Raw genomic sequence first — 17,635 nt, forward strand, 5'->3', positions numbered from 1 at the left:
TGGACATTTTACACTCTTAAAATAACCTGACATGCCTTGTTTTTGGAATGTCGGTGTGAAACTACCCAGAGAAACTTTACACTAGCTCAGGGAGGACATGCAAACTCCAGACAGGAGTTACTTTTTAAGTAACTCATCAGTTACTTTTGACCAATTTCTGCCTTTGCTGCAATGACAACCGGTTACTTAAATAATAATTAATGAATGTGCATAAACTTGAAACATGAACATGTTTCTTTGTTTCCGATTCTCTGGTTTTACAATACAGAAATTTGTCTATAACACGTTACACCTGCAGGCTGGTTACAAACTGTAACTATAACATTTACCCGTAGGCTGGAGGCAACTGTAACCAGAGATGTGGATGAATTTGACGACTTTAGACTCAACTTGACAAAATGTTAAAAGACTTGCAACTCGACTTGGACTTTACCAACAATGACTTGTGACTTCACTCGGACTTGAGCGGACACGATACTTGAAAAGACTTGCTTCTTCCACCAAACAAAAATATTAAAATGTAAGTTAACGAGTAAATTCCTCTCGGTGTGTGTGCGTGTGTGTGTACGTGTGCGAACTGGGCTGACGCAGTGCTGTCATTCAGTAATGTCAGGGAAGCCGCAAAGGCGCAAACACACGCCGACTACGCTAAGGCTAACTTGAAAATAAAGCTGACCAAATAATACATTGACAACAATGCAACAGCCTTGGCAGATTTTACTTTGAAGTCTGCCTGCATGGTGGCGTGAACGCCATCTTGAGTACTTCCCTTTGGCTTGCATTATCGACGTATTTTTATTGAAATTATATATTTTCTACCACCATTATCATAATGCCACCACAAAAATATATTAAATAGCGAATTTAGGACGCGGAGAAACCGCAAGTTAATTACGCCGTCATTGCACGATACGGTACAAGTCTCCGGCGTTCGTGGCTAGTAGCTAACTGTTAACGTTAGCATCGGGTACCTGGCTAGCAACAGTGGTTTGACAGCTGTTATCTTGCCTTATATTGCACTTAAAGTTGTGTTCCGAAATCCTAATGGCCATGTTAGACATTTTGAGTTTATATATATATATATATTTTATTTTTTTTATTTAATGGGCAAAAGCAAAAGATACATTATTCATGCACTCACACATTCACACTGTGGTGGCGGCAAGCTACTTAAGTAGCGGGATCATGGCTGCCAGTGTGCGCCTACGGCCCATCCGACCATCCACCACCAAACATTTGCACCTTCCATACACCAGTATGAGTAGCACTGGAGGCAAAGTTTGTGAAGTGCCTTGCCCAAGGAAACAACGACACATGATTTGGGGAGAGCCGACCTTGTGGTTACTGAACGACCGTCTCTACACCCTGAGCCACGGCCGCCACAAACCCCCTCCACCACACTAAGAAAATATTGGTAAAAGAATGGTTGTTTTGCACGCCACTGGTGCTACAAAAGGTATTTTCAGATTTAAAGTGTGCTATATTTTCCAAATGGATTTTCAAGACAGTCTCATGGTCCATGATTTACAGCCAGCCTCAGACTTCACTGTGTCTCTTTGGTGCACAAATTTCCAGTGGGTGTCAGAAGTCTGTACGGGCGAATGTGCATAGGTACAGTAAAAGCTGCACATGGTCGTGATAGTAACAAAAGTTAAGTGTGACTTACCGGTAATATATACTCAGTGGATGGTAAATTACTTTCCTTTGTGTATTTTGACAGACGAGTTTCAGAGACGTATAATTACACTTGACAACTGTTTTTAATTGTAGGAAACAAATAATATGTCTCCTTGAAGTTCTAACGTGAACAATTAAATGTGAGAGTAGACTGAAAAATCAAATGCAAACTGTGTCGGCACAATAAAGATTTGTTCAACACTATTTGAGGACAAGATTTAAGTGTGAAGGCATTGATGTAGTGATTGACCACCAAATTCTCTCTTCTAGACAGCATGGGTTGAGTTCCAAGTGATGGTGTGAATGGTTGTCTGTCCCCTGAGATGGATTGACAACCAGTCTACGGTGTGGTGCCAGCTGGGTTAGACTGTAGTTCCCCACAATCTTAAACGGGATAAGACTTGCAGGAAAAGAAAGAATGAAGTGTGAAACCTTCTTAGAGAACACACTTGCGTCCTCGTGTCCTGTGTTCTCAATTACATCATGGCGACAGAAAGCCGTAACGACGGGAGCTAGCAATGTGTGATGAGAGCGATAGTGAGGTAGTTGAGAAGAGGGAGGGATGAATAATGGAGGAGAACCCCAGCACTTTCACTAAATGATTACAGCTCATGGCCTGCTTGCATGGCTTTTCCTATTCCCAATCATCACTGCACCTACACCATCTGCCCAAACAACTAATCATACATCCAATCTAACACCCAATCATGTACAGTAATTACATGACCACCAGCATTTAACGATGTGCTGCATCTTGCGTTAAGTAATTCATATTTTCTTTGTTCGTTTTTTTTTCATATGATTGCATTGAGCAGAAATGCCAATCCCCGTGTGATGGGCTTTTCAAACAAAGTTTGCAAGCTAGCAAGTTGCGTTGCATGTCCACTGGGTAAAAGACATATTCCTAATGTCCACCAACATGTAATACTAAATACACAAGCATCACCCATATTATAATTCCTTTGGTAAAGGCACAGGAGCTGTTGAGAAAGTTATATACAACAGTCACTGAATCAGTCCTGTGTTGCCACAAAAAAGGAGACAATCATACTGCCACGGACAGGACTGACGAACTTCTCTCTGACCCTCCACATCCTGGTCACCACCTCTTCTAGCTCTTTCCTTCACGTGGACGCTATCAAACAATACGCAAAGAAAACAGCAGATGTCTCACATCCTAAATTATCTTATTCTTATAGTTGCTTGTTATTAGGACTCTGTTTAAAAAATCTAATAATTGATATTGAATCTATTTTCCTTTTCGTGGATGATATTGATTCATAAAACCATGAATTCATTATTTAAATATCTATAATAAAATATAATTTTAAAAGCCACTTTTTTTTGTTTTACTTTTCTTGAAATTTACTGTTCACATGAATTTAAAAGAATTTTCTTACATTTATGAAAGACCTGACTTATATACTTTAAGGCTATGTTCACACTGCAATTCAGATTTTTTGTTAAATCCGATCTTTTTATGGACTGTTCACATTACAAAAACAAATGCTACTTCAATGTGAACGCAACGCACCCGTGATGTGACTCGAGTGATGAGCTCCCAAAACAAATGACATCACGTTGCAGAGTTTACGGAAATAACTATGCCCCCCGACTCAACGCAACGTTTTCCTTCCAGCCAAGCCGCCGAGGCAAGCGACCTTTATCAGTGCCATATGCAAATTTAGCTGTGCCAACGTGCGCTACTGATTGGTGGGCTGGTGGAGTCCTTTCACGGATGTGCTGGAAGTTGGATTTATGAGTCTTGCCTGCAAAAATTATGCAAATTAAGCTTTGCGAACGCCCGATTGGTGCATTTTTTTCACGCTCGCTCATGTTTGGCTGCTGTCCTCTGCTTCCTCGTCAGTGTTAACAATCAGAGCAGAAACCCGTCCAACAAATTTTTCACGACTCATAACGCCAGAGCAGTGAGGTTGAAGGAGGTAGAAATATTTTGGGGAAATGAGGGGAGACTCCTCAAAATCTTCATTTCATTGAAGATTGATGTGTGGGATGAACCGTTTGCATGACTGAATTTCTATTGTCGCCACAAATGTCAACTTTATGCTTCATGTTCAAGTGCGCTTAAAGACAAATAAAAAGTTAAACTGTTACTCAAAACAGCTTTGTATATTCACAGACATGTCAGTAGTCTCCCTTCCAAGCACTCTCTGCCGCCTGCGCAGCGCACATATCAGGCTTTTGATGACGTATGGATCGGACGCGTGGGGATGAGCGTTCACAGTGCAGAGCATCGCATGCAAATCCGATTTATATCCACATACGAAAGAAGCCCAGGTCGGGTGTGAAAAATCGGAATTGTACCATTCACACTGCATGAAAAAAAATCTGATACCTAAGACAATTCAGAATCTTTTTTAACTCTTTGACTGCCAGACGTTTTCAGAAAAGGGATGCCGTGGGTGCCAGCCGATTTAAGCATTTTGACTGATCTTTCAAAGTCCACAGAAAATTTTGTGTTTAGACTATGGAAACACACATACTACCAAATGAAAGATTGGACTCTCATCTTTAATCAGAAAAAAAAAGTTTGTTTCTACCTTATTCCGTTTTTCAGTAATCAACAATAGAAAATGGTTAGTTTCACCCAAATGCTCTGGTTTGAAACAAAATACGGAGAAATCAAGCTTTTTGTGAAATATTATTTCATGCACTCTAGTGAATTTGACACCTAAGCAGTGCTTTACTTCTGTAAAACACTACCACCAACAATGAAAAAGTGTTTTTTGATAGCAAAATACGTTTATTTACATTCAACAGTGTAACAATTTGACAAAACAATTTGGCAAACTATTTACAAATGTGTGCAACCGTGGTACTATTTACAATTGTGTGGATGTTTCAAATACAGTTTTTCTTTTTGTAACACTCCCCTGCGTGCAAGGGGACGCAGCAGGATTTGCACAACAGATTAGTTTCATTGCGATTGCCCCTTCGCGTGCAGACGCTACACTTTCTTGCTGGCTTTTTCTCCCGGGGAATAGCAAGTATATACTGCAGTGTGTGTTTGGCCATGTTGCCATCAAGTCTACTCACAGGATCATGATACGGTGACGTTACGGTGGTGTTACGTCTGGCTTCCTCATGTCCTTCTGTTCCTATACCGGGTTGTAAAAGATGTTCTGATCCCTCGTATCCACTCCATTCATGGTGGCATCGTAGTCCAGAACCAGTGTCTTCTCCGTGATCAGACTGTACCCACTCATCCGATGAATATGCATTGGACTCGTCGTCCGATTGAACGTTTGCCTCAGCAGAAGTGCTCGGTTGTGCTCCGCGTTTTCCGGCGTTAGCATCGCTAGCCGGTGAGGCTTTATGACGTGATCATAGCCGCCGCGTCAACGCTTCCAACTTCGGCGTCAACCTCGGAGTTACCATCATCATCATCGTCGTCATCAATGTGCTCTTTAGCATTGGTCGATGCTTTTCGTCTTTGAAAAAAATGCTCAAGCGTGACCTGCTTGCAACCGGTCGCCATTATGGCTTCCTCAGCCATTGTCCCCTCAACATTCTAGCTCCGCCTCACGTCTTCTACTGACGCCTACCCAATCTTGTCCAAAGAGAGTCATCGCTGCCATCTAAGGGTCAAAAATAGGCATTATACTAACTAGATCTGCTTGATACTTTCAGCACAGCTGGCCAAGGCTTTCCTCCACCCGTTTCCCCCCAAAAAAAAAAAAACTTGGTGAACGTCTTTTAACGTCTTTGGCGCTCCTCCGTAGGATTTTACTAAACGTTATTTAACGTTTTTGGCAGTCAAAGAGTTAATTTACATTTACAATTATTGAATTAGAATGTACTTGATATTTAAGAAGACTCGATGTTCCATAATCAGTCAATATCGGATTGAAGTGAAGTGAATCAAATAAAAAACAAAATTGAAATAGAATTGAACTGAACTCCTGTGAATCGAAATCGAATCGATTGAGGAAATTAAAATCGATGCCCAGCCGTACTAGTGTGGCTCTTACAACAGGAGACTAATTCTTTGCGTGTTCATAATACGATGATTCTGATTATCATCTGAAATTATTTCTGTTTTCCCTTCTGTCCATCACTGTCTTTGCCCATCAACGGCACTGGGATGCCACAAAAAGGATAGGAAACCACAGATGTTTGACCACATTCCCTCCTGGCTATCTTCCTTTTGGTCCCTTGTGGGCCTGCCAAGCTGTCACGCTGTACTGGAGCGTGTCCGTAACTCTGTTTTGTCATCCTGTCATCTCGTCTTCTCCCGTCTATCCACTAGGCCATTCTTCTCACAGTCCCTAGGTCTTGGTGTCCCCCACTGGGATTCATGGATGACCAAAATACGGGCTTAGTGTATATCTCAGGTCAAGTGTGTTTGTTTTCAGAATGTTTGTGTGTGTTGTGGTGCCTAACAATCTGACTCTTTCTTCTTTCCCTGTCTTCTTAGCCTACTCTAAATACTAGAGTAATTCTCAGAGGGGATGATAAAGTGAAAAGCATATCATGAGCTCAAACACTTTAGCCAGCATTTAGCCATGTGTATGAAAGTACAGCATGTTTGTGTGAGTGTTGGAGGGGCTGCACGCATGTGATGAATGGCCAGTGCCAGGCTACGCTCCCTCTGTGGCCTTGGATCAATCTGCTTATCTGTTAGCTGCCAGCGCTGCCAGTGATTAACGACCAACTCTAAACACAGCACATCCTTATTCATTACTGAACACGTCACACGTGTGCGTGTGTGCGTGCACAAGCACGTACAGGTGAGACTGGGTGTTAATGCACACTGACAAACACTCAAATACATCCTTTTTCATTATGGTAGATGTCCCCAATGGGGACAGTCTTGAGTTGGAAGGCAGAGGTGACAGACAGCAACAAGATGAATAGAAATCAAATCTGAAACACACACGCGCAATAACTATCTTTTTTCTTCTGGAAAAGATGCGCTTATTTTGTTTCATGGAGTATCTTGTGGCTGTTTTATGATGAGGAACTAGAAACTAGGAGACTAGAAAATTGTCATTCATTTCAATTTTAAGGAAAAATACTATATTGGGATATATTGGTCTTTAAAATGATGTCATTGTTTTTTGTGGGGGAGATTGTACAGTATGTATCATAAGTAGGCCTACTAATGATATTGGTTTGGTATTGTATCGTTGACTACTCAAGAGTTGAGCTCTTGTACTATTGGTCTAAAAAAAAAAAAGTGGTATCGAACATCGTTATGTTACCCCGAATTTTAACAAGCATGTTAAACAGGATGGGCACATACATCCAATAGGGTTGATCTTGAATGACGTCACATTGACCTAATTAATATGCATAAGGTCTGTACTTTTGGACACACATTTAAATGGTAAATGGACTGCTGCCATGTCCACTGGAGCAAACCGAGGTTCTGTTTCTTGCTCAAGGACACTTGTACCACTGAGCCATGCCACCCCATATAGAGTGGCGACACCCACATACGCATCAGTTTGGAAGAGGATCGTGCCCCATGTGTGAAATTTCCATGTTTCAATCAATGAACACAGCATGGAACAGCTTAAATGCTGGTTGACAAGCAGAGACTTCAAAGTGGGTGGAAAGAAAGCAGTTTAAGTAGAAAGGTAAGATTTATTACACAATCATAACTTTTGCTCCAGTTTTGAGTTTGAAATCATAAGTGAATACAAGTTAATCCATAATATGGATATTATGGAGAGTTATTGGAAATATTCAACCCAAATAAGGTGTCATTCAATAAACGAGATTGTGCATTTGAAATGTTTCATATGATGAAAGGTTCAGAAGGGCTGTTGCTGCATCCATTGCTGTGGTTGCGCCTTTAACATTGATTTGAAGATCCTCTTTGCCATCTACTTGTTGATGGAGTGTTGTCATGGGTCAACCTTTTCCTCTTTTTTACCCCAATTTCTCAATTTCTTCGAGTTGGGACTGTCGTTTTGTGGGTCATTTTCTCCACCAGATGACAGTAAGCTCTCCCAGGATTACTGATCAATTTGAGGGGGACCAATTGATTTAACACCAAAAATAAAATTTTGCAGAGTTACTTTTGTTAACAAAATGTCTTTGTGACACAATGACACTGTTCACAACTCAGTGACACTGACAGACTAGCATGTCAAAAGAGTAGCCAATATTTATACTCAAGAGTAATGCCACATTGGAAAAATATTACTCCCCTCTCAAAAAAAGAGGAAAATTATTACTCAAGTTAAAAGAACAAAGTGTAAGGATAGTAGCGGGGGTGGGGGTGGGGAGTATTTGCGCACTGTGAATAATGAGTTATTGTAAGAGCAGAGGTGCCTGATTCATTGTCTGACAATAGAAATGTTTTGCTTTTGTTTTCTTTTGTTTTTTTATAGTAAGAGTACAGATACTTAAAGGTGCTTGGTGGAGTTTGCGACTGCCACATGTGGCCTAAAGCGTAACTGCAGCCACTGTGTTAAGCCGTGCATGGTGTGCGTGCAAGTACGTGTGCTCAAATAAACTCTTCTTCTATTAATTTTAATTTTTTCAGTTTTCCTGGTCTGAGCTGGAGTTTGGGCTGTGCTCAGTTTCCATTCCAGTTGTGTCATATGCGAACACTAAATGTCCGCTGGGACCAGCATGACGTCACCAGTACATACCAATAGCAGTGAGAGTAGTATACCAACAATAGTAATGGACAATATGCCAGCAATGATAAGGAAACAGCAAGCATACACTATTACAAGTAAGAAAGAGTATTGATGTAAGACCCTCCTTCCAAATACGAGTGTTACTTTTTCAGCCGGCTTCGTTCAGTGTTGCAAAATGTTGCAAAGCCACTTGCCAGACACTCTCAAACCCTTTTTAATTCTTTGTTGTCGCAATCAAATTTTGAACATGTTCAAAATTTCTCTACTCCAAGAAATTACTCGGTTCCAGATCACCCAACTACAATGGTCACTATGTAGATGGTCATCGTTTTCAACCGATGATCCACATCCCACTTGGCTGTCGCGTCCCAGGACTTTTCTGGAATTACCCATTTACTGGTTTACTGGTTGGACTTTTATTTTCTCTGCTTGTTTATGATCTGCATCTACAACTGCAAGAAAATACTCTCCTTTAAACATCTGCATCCCCTTGGCGCACTAATCGTAAAAGATATGAAGACGGACTTACTAAGGGATAAGAGCCAACACCAAAGAGAGCGAGAGGATCGAAAAGGACAAGAGATATAAACGTCTCTTTCCATTGATCCTTACAGGGCACGTGAGGTCACTCTCCAACAAAACGGACAAACTAATGGCTGTACAGCCTGTTGTGTTCCACAGAGATATGGCTGCTTCTCTGGACATGACATGGATTTCTCTTTTACTATATTGTGTCCTGCCCTATCCTGAATCTCAATAATTCCTGCCTGGTACCTGTCACCGTGGTGCAATCTGCCTCTCACCCTTACTTAGTTGGGATAGGCTCCAGCTCAACAGCGACCCTAAAGAAAACAAGCACTACTTTATAGAAGATGGATGGATGGATGGATGAGACTAAACACTGGCTTTGTAGTTGCCAATGATTTCACATAATTTCCATCAATCATTTATATGAAATGTTTTGATTCAATTCCATGGTAAAGGAATGCTTGCCTCATTGAGCCATTTTCAGCAGCAACAAGTTAAAAGTGCATTGTACAGTTTAAAAAGGTAATATTAAAGCTACTGAAAGTAGAATATTCCATTTCGAATCGCTACTGCCACCTGCTGACGAGAAATGAAACTGCACATATCGTTCTTCACATACACACCACAAACATTAGGTTATGAGAAATTCGAACACCGATTCCAGTCTGAAAACTATTGGCCAGAGGCTTGCAGGAGTACCCATTGTGAACAGCTAAGGTGTTAATCTACTAACTAGAAGGCATTTCAGTTATAAATGGTTAAATAAAAAGCTTACTGTAAAGTAATTTTGGGGAAAAAAAGTTCCATATTGCAGCTTAAAAGCTTTTTCTACATCATGCATGCTCCACCAATGCCTATATGAGTACGAAGAGCTCTGACTGTCTTACTGTGACTGCACCTATCATCATTTATCTTCCCTTCATGGTAGAGTGCGCGGACCCTCACACTCCGCAGTTTCCTTGGGGAGGGGAGGGGCGGAGTTTTTATTACCTCATTTGAAGTCATCTCTTTGTTTGTCAACTGTGGCTGTCGCTTTAAGATCGTGCACATACTCGCACGCACACCATGAACGAGCCTGACACAGATGCTGCAGTTACACTTTGGTCCAGAAGAGGCAGTTGCGAGTAAAAAAGTAACAAACTGCACAAAGATCCTTTAATATTTTGTCCAGAATAAATTTGATAACTTCATTATTTTTCTTTAAAAACTATTGAAGATGACATCACCTGTACTGAGGAAGTAGGTAATGACCAAACCTGGCTCACCTGTTTTCTGGGTTTGATCAGCAAACTGAGCCATGGATGGTCGTTACCGACTTCCTCGGCACAGGTGATGTCATCTTTATTCGACAGCAAGTGGAAAAAAATTGTTTTTAAAGGTATAAATTGTTCATTAAAAATAATTAAGTTATCACATTCATTCTGGACAAAATATTAAGTTTTTACAATTGAAAATGGCTAAATTAGTCAAGTATCCCTTTTACACCCAATGACGACAAGGCAAACAAAAGCATTTAAATGAGGTCATGCGAATGAAAATCTTCTCATTAAAACGGCCAGTATGTGGAAGCGATACTTGATGGAAGAGAGATGAAAGATCCAATCAACACTTTCTGTGGAGGGATAAAGAAGATACGTTGAAATAAATAAATATGCAAACAGCCAGATAGCTGAAGAAAGACAATTTCAACAGATGCTATGGAAAAGAAACCATTCCTTATTCTAGTTGAGTCTCTCATGGTCTCACCTTGCGTCAGCAAACAATTGAATTTGGTCTGTGAGAAAGAGAGAGAGAAAGATGCTACCTTGCTATCAGGTTGCCTTTGAACTCATTTGGCAATAAGACTTCAACTTCAAATGAACACAGCAGAAGTAGATGAGTGGCTGATTTAGCAAGAGTCTATTTGCACCATGATGTAAAGTCTTCACATTTCACAAACCTCAGTCTCATTTTCAACTAACACTGTGATTTTTTTTTTTTAATGAGCTCAGCGTCCATAGGCTCTGTATGTGCTGAGACCTAATTAGCATATTTCTCTATAACTTTCATAATGTCGTATGTCGGTGGCATGAAGTTGTGCAGGGACAGTATTCACAGTATTCAGAAAGTTTGAACAGAAACTATTGATTGTACTTTAAAGCAAAATTAACTGTCTGCATGGACTTACCATATGAATGGACAGTCAATGCCGCTTTCTTGCCGTTGGGAGAAGTGAAGACACTGGCGGCCATCTTACGTTGCCATCCATTGAGGCCGCCTAACTTGAAAACATTGATTCCTCCGTGGCATTTTTCATGTTGTTTTCTGCCTCTACAGCAAAAATTCCACTGTGTCTGTTGTGCCAATAAGTATGGGAGAAGCATTACATGTTCTGCAACTGCATCATGCTGTCAAAACCATCAACAATCAAATGAAAGTAAAGCCCATCAGGAGAGTCTTTTCAAACAGTGAAGTTCGCTCTTTGACTCCATATAGGTATCCTAGTGTTAAACACGCACTGATAACAGTGTTTTCTGTGGAAAAAATAACAGAAGTTGTCAGTAAAAGTGGCAATGTAAAATGGCTGCCCTCTGGCTTCAGTTGTGAGTGTCCTATTGACAGTCCTTTCATATATAAGTCCGTGTCTACCTGCCATAATTTACCAGGAACAAGTTTAGTTTTTTTTGTAACTTGTAGCCGTGTAAACAAATTGGTTGAGCATTAGCAGCCTGTAACACACTTGAAACCCAGAGGTCATATTCATTAGAGGGTTGTAAAATTAATGGTGTATATTATGGGATTCATTGATACTATTGCAATTTTGGTGTTGGACAAGAATGCAGTCTAATTTGTTGTGTTTTGTTATATATTTTGCAATGACATGGAATGAGTTACTCTGTTGACCAATGGGATTATATAGTACAGTCATACTTAGTACACCCATATGTGATGCACATGCTGATGAGAAGTAGAAAGACTGTATATATTTGTCAGTGTGTATTGCGGGTTGTGCCTTTGACTTTTATGGCCTTCATGAATAAACATTTCTTCATATAATTTGTAGCTGCACTAGAGTGGCCTGTCATAACCTGTTCATGCAAAACAAAACATCCTTCTGAGAATTAATGCCAGCATGTTTTGTGCGAGCACACGGACACGCATATTCATGCATGTGCAATTGCGTATCTTTGTATGTGTCCACTTGTGATTAATTACACATCAGCAGCTTCCAGTGTCATTCACTTCTTTATCTCAAGGTTACAGAGCGACGAGCCAAAGAAGATAAGTGCGTGCAAACAAAGGACTTATAAATTACCAAGCACTTTTCTAGTGTTTACCCAAACGTATCTGATCCAGTAGAACCGATTATAAATATGAGGGTATAATCAGCTGACAGTCAAATGTCAAAAGAAAAGCGATAAAGAAGTAAAGAGACAGAAACATGAGAGACAATTAGAGAAGGACATTTGAAAAGGGAGTGAAAACCCTTGATGGCATATTGTGCCTATCTATCTATCTATCTATCTATCCTTCGTACCGCTTATCCTCACTAGAGTTGTGGCGGAGTACAACCTGAACTGGTTGCCAGCCAATCACAGGCACTTTTGTACAAACAACCATTCACACTCAAACTCACACCTACAGACAATGCGTGTACAGTACAGGCCAAAAGTTTGGACACACACACATCTCATTCAATGTGTTGGCTTTATTCTCATGACTATTTACATGGTAGATTTTCACTAAAGGCGTCAGAACTAAGAATGAAACATGTGGAGTTATGTACTTAACAAAAAAAAAAGGTGAAATAATCGAAAACATGTTTTAGATTCTAGTTTCTTCAAAATGACCATCCTTTGCTCTGATTACTGCTTTGCAGTAGTTTTTGGTGGTAAAGGTTACAAGAATTATATATTTTTTAAAAAAAGGCAGGTTTATTCTTTATTTTGATTCATTGACATATCAACTACTAGAATGGTAGAGGAAAGCCTAGTTATTTTATTATGCATTAGTGACTAGAAGTAACATTCACTGAAATTAAATAAAATAGAAAAGTGATATTTTACCGCCATAATTTTTCATCATATGTGAGCTTTTACAGATTGAAAGAAAGCCCGCGATGTTTAGATATTTGCAAATTTTAACGTTTAATGCATTGATGGACTTTTTTTCTGAGTTTGAAGTTTCCGACTGCATTTTAATGCAGCTCGCGATGATTGTTAACATTTCTGTTGGCTGCTACCGTGGCTGCTAAATGCTAATGCAGGGCATCTTGTAGTTATATAACTGTAGTGCAGCCTCATTTAGCGTCACCACCACTGCAGCATAATTGCTTTCAACTTCACTTTTGAGTTCGTACAAATAAAAAATTAAATAGCGTTGTTTTTTGTGGGGTTTTTTAATGATAGAAAAGAGATCCGACACTGTCACCTTTCAGTGCCAGGTCAACCCGGGGGCGGTGGGGGTGTTGTTGTTGTTTTTTTTTTTCAGTGTTGCCCCTTCCTAAGACAGCGCACAAGGCAAAGAAGGTACCAGTGCAAATTATTACCATTTTGAATTTTTATTTTACTTTATGTTTAAAAATAAATAAATAAAAATGTAGGCCCTGTAGCCAGTAGCGCTTAAGGCAACCGCCTTGTTCACCTATGCCAAGAGTCGACCCTGCTGTTGTCATATTCATGAATGAAATACAATGACATTATGTTTTTATCTGAATTTGACCAATCAGACGCTAACTAAAATGTGCACCACCATGCAATAGTTGAACATTGAGAGGTAATTACAATTAACTAAGGATAGATATAATAAAGTTAGCTTATTTTGCCGCATGAAAAAATGTAATTCTTTAATTAGACAATAAAATGTCACTTCTTTAGGTGCAGGTAAACAGGTTAGATAATATAATATAATATTGATATCGCTATATTCAACAACTATATTGCATGTTATATGTTTATGGCGTTGGAACAAAACCTTTAAGTCACAAATTTAATATTTTTTCAAAAATCTATAGTTTTGCTCAGTCAACACGTGTGTGTGTGTGTGTGTGTTGTTTGTTTTAAAAATTATTGACCAATCTTAAGTGTTGAAAATGGCTTACTCTTTTTGAGGATGCAATGTCAATGGTTGAACAAACATGTCGTTTTTGGGGTCTCCTCAAAAGTGACTATTTTTGAGGTGCAAGGTTTTGGCTAAAAAGTGATATATAAAGTAGCAAACTTACCAACACAGTTACACTTCACATACAGTACACAAACATAAAAGGAATCTGGTATCTCATGGCTGACTTTGCTGCAATTAACATTTTTATTACATAGAGGAAAGTGAAGGAGGAGTAGGGGAAATTGGATGTTAGGATTCACTTGGTTGTGTTTGTATATCTACATGCATGAGTGGCATGTACTTGCACTATTCATGCAAATAAGACTGTGTGGCACATTTATATTAACAGACAAAATAACTATTTTCGAGTGTCAGAAAAGTTGTGAAGCTTTTATTTGTGTTCTAAGGAAAAGCAGACTGTTATTGGTATGAGCGACTATGAAAAAAAAAGGATTTGAATTCATTAATTTCCTTCAAGGTCTTCATATGCAAGAAGCTTTCAACAAATGGAGTTCTTCAATCAAGTTTTAGTGACTGAGAGAGCTGCCGGGCCACAATTGTAAATGGGTCTAAATTGGACATGCACTTTTCTGCAGTGTGCGAAGAAGTGGTGTCATGACATTCTTCACAGTCACATCACCTCTGCTGTATCTCTTCCAAATTCTAATGAAACCTTGGTGTACAACTTCTATATGGTTTTTAGCCCCGGAAAGCAATTTCACCTGCCTGTAAGTGTAGTTACCATACTGTCTACTCTTAAAGAGGAACATAGGAGCAAAGGTGACTTATAGGAGCAAAGATGAAATAAAAGAAAATAATTAGGTTCAAATTAATTTATATTTTTTAAATGGGAGATTTGACATCCCACGTGAGAGAACTTAAATATTCAAGACTTACTTCACAGCAGCCAGTCAGATGTGTGACTGTCATATTATTCAGTTTTGAGTTGTTGCAAATAAATACACTAGTCTACACTGTTTTGAAAAAAATGAGTTGGAAATGAAACAATCTCTCAAATGCCGACACAGTGTGACAACTGAGGGTCAATAAAGACAGCTGAAGATGCAACAAAACTGTGGACGTACAATATGATGGAAGGATAAGCATAGTGAAGAGGAACGAGAGCAGAGAGATAGGTGAGTTTTGGCTGTCTCATTTGATTAGCGTCAACTGCTGATGGGATTGATGGACACATTGAGTAGAGAGTTCAGGGAAGAGGTTTGCAAGCTACACTAGTTTTAGAAAAAGGTGTTACTTCCATTGTGTACAATATCCACCATCGCATTTTCAGTCTAACCTCATGATTGAAAGGGTAGGGCTCGACCCTTTTCCGTCCTCACATCAATCATGGTCTCATTCCCACTGCCAGGCTGAAAGCTTGGCTGTAACCCACTGACCTTACCTCTTCTCATGCCACATGCGGGGCCAATGAGAGAACACATGCCCTCCATACTCTCAGGTCAGATACAACATTTCCACATAAAGCAGTCAAAGTCTTCAGCTTGACATGTCTGAATAATGTAGTCCTCACTTTATCTTTTTTTTTTATGCTTGTTTTTTTTTTTTTTACACACAATTTCAATCAATTAAAAAAAATTGCAGTTCTGTTAGAAATAGCATGCTGAGCTCATATTCCAAAATTAAAGGACCGTAACCAGGGATGGTCTGTAAAAGAATCATAGAGCCATTCTTGTTGACGCTTTTTAATGACATTGATATTTTTTTATATGACACTCGTTTTTATATGATCATGGGCCTTAGCCATTGCAAACTTAAGTAGGCCCCAAGCGCATATGAATGCAAATGCAGGAAGTCCTCTAGTTACGAACAAATGCTGACTGATTTCCATATATGCCATAAAATGCTGTTGTACGCTCGCAAGTTCATATTTTAAAGTGTGCGCCACATCATACATTATAGTATTGTACTGTAGTTCCCTTTTCTGCCACAACCCCGCTGAGCAGCATCACGCCATACTAGCCTCTCATCTCTCCCATGGTCCCTCTCTGTCTGTCTCGTTGAACTATTGGGAGCTGCACACACCTTTCACTGTCTCAATTGTGACTACACAATCAAGTGGCCATGTACCTGTAGTAGGGGTGCAACGGTTTTAGATTTTTGTGTACGATTATAGTCTGATAAAGACAACACGGTTTTACAGTTATTCTTATTGACATAAAAAAAAAAATAACATCAGCATTCTTTGAATTATTTTTTGAAAGAAAAAAGTTTCTGTCTTTTAAAACAAATACAGCACACAAGTAAAAAGTGAAATATTATAGTTTCAGAACTTAAAAAGCTCAAATTGGCTTTAACTTTAGGTTTATTTTCACAAAGTGAAACTAAATAACTGAATAATAAACTATAACAAATAAACGGTATGTACCCTGTTTTTCTTTCATCTTGAAAAAAAATCATCATTTTATTTATTATTTCAACTTCTTTCCATTTCAGTCATACTTACTGGTGAAATGTTTGTCCACAGCCTTTAAACTGGTGATTTCTGCAGTTTATCGCTACACATGTAAGCATTTTTCAGCCAAGTGTGTATGCCGAGATTCGTTTCTTGGGAGTCCCAAGATGGCGGCTTCAAAGGTCTCGGCCTATTGCCTATCCAGTAAGGTTAAACCCTGTGTTGTTGTGCACCCGCTTAATGGGCCGTGTGGAAACAGAAGAGCTATGAACTATGCCGCATGGCGCATTTTGCGCCGCAGGTGAGTTTAAACAGACAGACTGTTGTGAGCGGAAATAACCGTTGTTGAACTGCTGTGGTTATATAATGCTGACGTTTAAAAAACATGGTTAATCGTAAAACCGGTTAAAAGCTGCACCCCTAATATGTAGATAAGACCAATCACAATCAGCTCTTCTTACTACAGTCTTACCACAGCTAATCAGTGGAATGTCTGCAGGGTAACTTGACTGCAATTTTGGAATCAGCCTGCCAATTTTAGTTTTAATCAGCATCAAAATCTAACAAAACATTTTTTTCTCACATTGTTCCCCAGTGTTATTTGTTTCATGAACACATGTATCATGAGCTCTGCAAATCTTGCACATATCTAGGTGTACGATCTATTTTTCGACCTCTGCTCAGTGTTCTCTGCACAATCTACTCAAGGAGAGAAACGTATGCGGTTTCAGCCCAAAAATGTCACGTCAAAGTAGAAATGAGAAATGAACAAGTGTAGACTTTACATACTTGATAGATGAAATAGAATCCTAAGAGTTCTCATAAAATCAGAAATGTTTAGTGTTGCAAACATTGTCCTACCCAAAAACATCTGTGGGCCTTTCAACCGTACTATCATCTTTCTGGTCACATTTTTTTATTTTGTAAGAGTGTTGTGAATATGCAAAGTTGATTATTCCAGGATAGTGTTCCTGTTGTAAAAAAAACTAAATACTGGATTTGGTTGTGCGCCTAACTAAAGATACCATATATAATTTAAAAGACACATGCCCTCTTTTGAGGATCTTATGTAGTCAGTTTGAAACATCAGCGTTTGTCTGATTTCAATCTCAAGGGCAACCATAATTTCAAGAAGTCGCACACACACACAACACACACACGCACACGCACAGAAGTTCCAAACTGAACAAAGAGAGACCTTTCTTGGCCCATTGTTATTGTTTCTCTTCACCACACGAAGCTCACTTCTACACAAGCCTGGACAAACCAAGGACATAATAAGTGAGAAAAAGACTTAAAAAGAGAATAAGTTACAAAG

Source organism: Vanacampus margaritifer, chromosome 7 (genome assembly GCF_051991255.1).
Source record: "Vanacampus margaritifer isolate UIUO_Vmar chromosome 7, RoL_Vmar_1.0, whole genome shotgun sequence".
Classification (NCBI taxonomy): Eukaryota; Metazoa; Chordata; class Actinopteri; order Syngnathiformes; family Syngnathidae; genus Vanacampus; species Vanacampus margaritifer.